At 27.7% G+C, this 5,918-nt stretch overlaps 1 long non-coding RNA gene across 1 annotated transcript; it reads left to right on the top strand.

The window, feature by feature from the left end:
- Positions 1-613: 613 nt before the first annotated feature.
- On the top strand, positions 614-5,360 carry LOC136092299 (uncharacterized). The gene is made up of 3 exons (XR_010644323.1): positions 614-748; positions 1,756-1,782; positions 5,224-5,360. It is a non-coding gene; the product is annotated as an uncharacterized LOC136092299 (long non-coding RNA).
- The last annotated feature ends 558 nt before the right edge of the window (positions 5,361-5,918 follow it).

The following is a 5,918-nucleotide window of genomic DNA, read 5'->3' as shown; positions in this document are numbered from 1 at the left end:
CACGATTGGCTGCTGCTTAATGGTTTCTCTTTAACGGTTTGACAGATTTTTTTGAAGCTCACGTTTTTCATAAAATTCGGACCTCGGGAGTTAAACATTTTTTTTCTTTTTTTTTTACATCAAAAATATTATTGCTTTTTTCACGCTTGCTTAATTTTGGTAATATTGTCTTTAAAAGGCCATGTTTTTTTATTAATAGTAACAGTAACTATATATATATGTTCAAATGTTCTTAATATAAAAAATACAAAAAAAAATAATTTCAAATTACAAAAAGGGCCCCTAAAAAAGCTGCCCCCCCCCAGTTGGGGGGGTGTGGGGGAGCCTAGCCACGGCTCTGCTGAGCTCTTAAAATATCTTATTAAATTGTGGTGTTATTTGCGAGTGTTATTACGTTGTGTTGTCTAATCTTTTTATAATCTTTTTTATTTTTTAATTATTCTGGAGACACATATTAATGTCTGCTTACAAATATCTTATGCTATATTTACCCATATAAATTTATTTATATCTCATTTTGGTTCTTTATTTCTAATAGTCTAATATATTTCTAACAATGTTTATAGTTTGGCTCCTTGAAGCATTTTATAGTTTTGCTTTTTAATTAATAATATTTTAAACCCGTTGTGATTACTTTTTAAGTAAAGTTTACTAAAGGCCAACATGAAATAACGCCGTTGAACAACTCCGACAAGAACTGCTGCATCACGACACCAACTGCAGTATCACAACAGGTCACCAAAAGCAAGTAAATTGTTTTCCAGTTTATTTTTTCTTTTTTTTTATATCTACTTATCTGTTACAATTTTTATTTTAGGTTTGTCATATGACGCATTAATGCAATATAAAAGATCAAAGTTTACATATCTTTTTTAATTTGTCATACTCATGTTTGATTGTAAATTAAAATTTTTTTATTTAAAACGTATTTGTTATCAATTGCTTGGTTATAAATAATAAATTTAGTCATTTTTAATAAACTTATTTATTTGTGTGCATCTAACATTTTTAGATAACAATTTTCTTTTTTAAAGAAAGATTAATCAAAGGGATACCAAAAAATTATTAACTCCTGTATAACATAAGTTAACTTCATATTAATTTTGGTAATTACTTAAAGTTCATGTTATTATAAAAAATATTACAAGAAATTAGTTGATAATTTCGTCAATGATGAAGTGTTTTTATATTGTGTTAGTAACTAAAAACTTATTGTGTTGAACTTTGGGAATGTCGAAGAAAATGGTTCTGCCTCAAACTGATATGACCTAACTCAGTTGCAAATTGTTCAAATAATGTTAGATATTAACTTGTAAACTATTTTACCTGTTCATACTTTTAATGTTAAATTTACTTATGGATTGATACTTTTAATTTAAAGGCATATTTCTAAAAGGTTATAAGTTTAAGGTTTTTCAACTTTAAACTAAATTGTGGAAAACAGCTCACTTATACCTACAATAAATTAATTATGTAACAGACCGACCATAACATAAATTACGGGTTGCTTTTTGCTAGTTTGTATTAATTCTATTAACTTTAATAATAGTGTTATTAATGATAATATTATAAATGATAATATAATAACAATATTTTTAAAAATATTAAATTAATATTTGATTTCATTTTACATATATCTATGTATTTTGATTTGGAAAAAGGTTTTTATTATTTCTATTGCTAAGCATTATTTTCAATAAGTTTAATTGTAAAATAAATTTAGTTATTGTTCTAATTATAGATTTTTTTTTTTAGTTGAAGGTATTGTGCTCCAATTGCTACGTAAGTGATATTTTTAGCTCTATCATTTATAGATATTTGACTAGCCAGCTACAGTAACGCAGTCAATTAAGGCAAATAACTGCTAGGTAGGCTGGTAGTAGTTAACTAAACCTGTCCGTATTTAACCTTTTCAGTTGTTTATAAAAGATAGACCTACAAATGCAAAATATTAGATGAAAAAAAAAAAAGTTAGAACAAAAACTAATATTAATGACTTTCAGTAATTGACTACAAAACATGTAGTCAATTACTGAATTGACTGGTGGTAAATGGATGGTATGATACTGAACAATTTAAGTCTGTCATGTATTATGGCAGAGTAGAAAAAGTAAAGAAAAGATCGCAAGACAGAATATTTATACTATTTCTTACTGCCAACAAAATGAAACGGACTCTGAAGCTGTCGATTATTGCATAAAAAAATTCCGGCTTGCTGCTGATGTTGCTTCATGAGAATTAATATTTTCTTAATGTTATTTTGTGCTATTTGTTGATAGTCATAATGTGTACTATTTTCATAATTTTTATGTTTAATAATGCCAAAATAGATACCGCAGGTGTTTTGACTTGCAAAAAGGTATCGCAAATGACAAAACTTGCATAAAAATTTTGATAGACGGCTCTGGCTTTCACGTGGTGTCTAAATGATTATTATATAGTTTCATTGTTGGAACTTTAATTTTTAATCATTTACTAATAACCAAAAGAAAACTAAGTAACTATATACTTCCTCTGTGTAATTAAAAACTATGTTTTGTAAAGGAAATTTTTATTCTTTATTTTAATACATTCATAGTATTCCATCGATAGCAATCGTATAATATTACTTTATAAAGTTGTGTTGTATTATTTTACAATGTTGTAATGTATAATATTATTTTGGTAATGCACGTTTATTACAATTTTGATTTCAAAACTTTTTTTTTAATTTGGTTGGGAGGGTGCAAATACCCTGGCAAATTCCCTAAAGAAAAATGAACACAACAAAGATGAATATGGTAGTTTTAAGCATGTTTTTAATAATAATTTTTTCACATTTTATAACGATACAAATAATTATAAAATTACATCATTCGTTTATTTTAGTTTAAAGAAATATGTATTTCTGGATAATTAAGATGGTGGAGCAGCTCCCACTCTAGATATGCCATGCAACATTAGGTTACATAATTGCATTTAAATTTTCTTTTGGAATCTTTGGCGTACAGTAAAAGCAATTCGAAATAAAAAAATTCTGATGTAGGTCAAAGACAGAGGGGGGAACCATACGCTCTTCTCCCTCTCTCCCCCTCCCCTCTTCTTACCCTAGGTCTATATGTCAACCAAAGCACCACTGGTATATGTTGAGTTCAAGTAGAATATAAATATAATTTTTTATAACAGTTTTTAAAATAATGAATATAAAGATAAAAATTTGAATATGAAAATTTTAATTTTAGTTTAAAAAAATGTGTATTTTTGGATAGTTAAGATGGCGTAGCTGCTCCCACTCTTTTTTTTTTTTACAACTTTAATATATTTAAACTTCATTACGTTACAATTCTATCACATAATATAATGCAAAGTATAAAATGTATAACATTACATAAGAATACGTAATTAAGCAATTATAACAAAATATAACGTTTACTTAATAAAAAAGTTTTTTATCATAAAAACTTGCAGTGCTTTTTAAAAAAAACTAAAAACTATGTTTCTTCAAATATAAACATAATGTTGTAAAGGAGACTCGTAGAAGACTATATAGTCTTATTACCGAGTACCTCTTTAAATGGTAAAGTAAATCTTATTAATTTTTATATAAAGTTAAAAGTGATTAAACAATATACAATCAAGTGATACACATAAATATTTTAGTTTAAATCTACTACAAATCTTGTTGTTAAGTTTAATACTTGTCAATAAAATTGTTGATATTAAGTATGAGGTGTTATAATTTTTTTGTCAAGATGGCAGGATAATTTAATGCTTTAAGTTCTATTTTTTCAGACACTTTGTTATACAGGTAAGGACCTCGGTAGGAAATAGAGAATCGTGGAATTTCGTTATTTTTTAAGGTAATGTCAAGTTTCCTGTTGCTCTTGTGATATATCTGAGAATTTGAAAAAAGTTATCTGAGAAATGCGACGGGACTAGTTTAAAATTGTATTTAAGAATGAGTAGAATATTTTGATAGATGTTGATTTGGTAAACATTTAGTGCAGTCAAGGTTTTTAGTTAAGGTTCAGCATGGGTGAGTTTATCTTTATGATAATCTAATCTTAATGCATGTTTTTGGCTTATATAAAGAGTATTCAATTTGGATTTGTATGTACTTGCCCATGAAATATTAGCGCACGTAAGATAACTTTGGATGTAAGAAAAATAAAGAGATTTAAGATTATCTTGGGACAACATAGGTTTAACTTTGTAGAGTATCCCAATATTTTTGAAATTTTGGTGTTTATTGTACTAATATGGGCTCTCCAGGTTATATTTTCGTCAATAAGGATCCCAAGAAATTTAGTTGTTCCTGTTCTTTCAATGTTTACCTTATCTAATTATAGTTAGTATATTTTTTTTTATTTTTTGAAATGAAACAATATATATTTTGTTTTTTCTGTATTCAGTGATAACTAGTTTAATTTCATCAAGATGTTGAATCTTTCAAGCTCTTTGTTCATACATTCGTAAAGGTTTATGATTGAGTTCGAGGAATAAAATAAACTTGTGACATCGGCAAACTTTATAACATCAAGTTTTTTTGAGGTTTTTGTAAGGTCGTTAATATATAGAAGAAACAGAAGGGGTCCAAAAATGGAACCTTAAGAAGTGGTCCAAGAATGGAACCTTGGGGGACACCGCACTCTATTCTTAGCAGTTTTGAGTGTTTATAGTTGTCGGAAATAACACATTGCTGACTTTTGCTAAGGTAGTTTTTGAACCCGTCTAGAGTGATGTTTTTAATTCCATAGTTTTCTATCTTTTAAATGTAAAATATTATACAGTGTCAAAAGTTTTTGACAGATCTATAAAGATGCCTAGATCATAATGTTTTTTATCAAAAGAGTCACCTATATTTAAGGAGTTTAGAACAACGTTAAGTTCTTGATAGTTTAGTTCCTTGTATTTGTAGTTAGCTCTGCTTAGATTCAAATGAGTTATTAGTGAACTCAATTTTTGAGGCAAGATTAGGGCCAATGCTAAAAAAAATTTTTTTGCTATTTTATTTTTGTCACTTTAGTCTATATTGTCTATGACGATTCGAGCAGGCAAACTATTTGATTTAGTTTTTTTGTTCCCAATTATTTCTTTTAAAATGTTCAATGCTTTTTTAATGTCACCAGATGCACTTGCTTTGACTAGTAGTTATTCTTTGAATTTTTTTAAATAAATTTTTGTATTGCTTGTAAGTATATATGTTTTTTTCATTTCAATTTTTTTTTTTTCAATTTTATTTAGGTGCGCCAAAAGTTCTTTCGGTCTTATCTCAGAGCACCACGGATGAGCATTCAATTGGAAGTTCACGCCTACTTCCTAACCGAAGTCGCAAAACTTGCCCAGAGGTGGGGTTGAACCATGGATTCTTTGTTTCTGAGGCAAGTACGCTGCCACTGCGCCACGGCTGCTTTTTAAATATTTGATGTAAAGTTTTTGCTTTTTTTTTGAAAATTTTTTTATACCTCTAGTAATCCATGGACAAGTATTTTACTTTTAATTGTTTTTCTATAATTGGAAGTGATTATTATAGTGCCATAAGAAAATTTCCATAAATTTATTATAAGAGGAGTGGGCATTAGGGTGGGTCGTACTTTTAAAATTTTGGATATGGGAGCGCGCGCAACATTTTTTTTATGTATTAGGGTATTAGAAGAGACGTGAATAATTTTTTGTAAAACTGACATTTTTCAAACGCAGGGCGTTTGAAAAATGTCAGTTTTACAAAAATCTTATTATATTGGCATTTTTCGGCCTTTTTTATATTAGCCAAAGGAAAGGCAATTATTAAAAAACAATAAGACATAATATAGACATAAAAAATTATATATATATATATTCGGTGCTACTTTTCTTAATGCTATACAAACACGATAGACGTAAGAAAAGTTGGCTACCATCATGGATTTAACAAAAAATATCTACTTATAAATTTTAGA

This window comes from Hydra vulgaris, chromosome 15 (assembly GCF_038396675.1).
Source record: "Hydra vulgaris chromosome 15, alternate assembly HydraT2T_AEP".
NCBI lineage: Eukaryota > Metazoa > Cnidaria > Hydrozoa > Anthoathecata > Hydridae > Hydra > Hydra vulgaris.
Note: the sequence above shows the minus strand (reverse complement) of the source record. Positions and strands in the feature narration are given on the sequence as shown.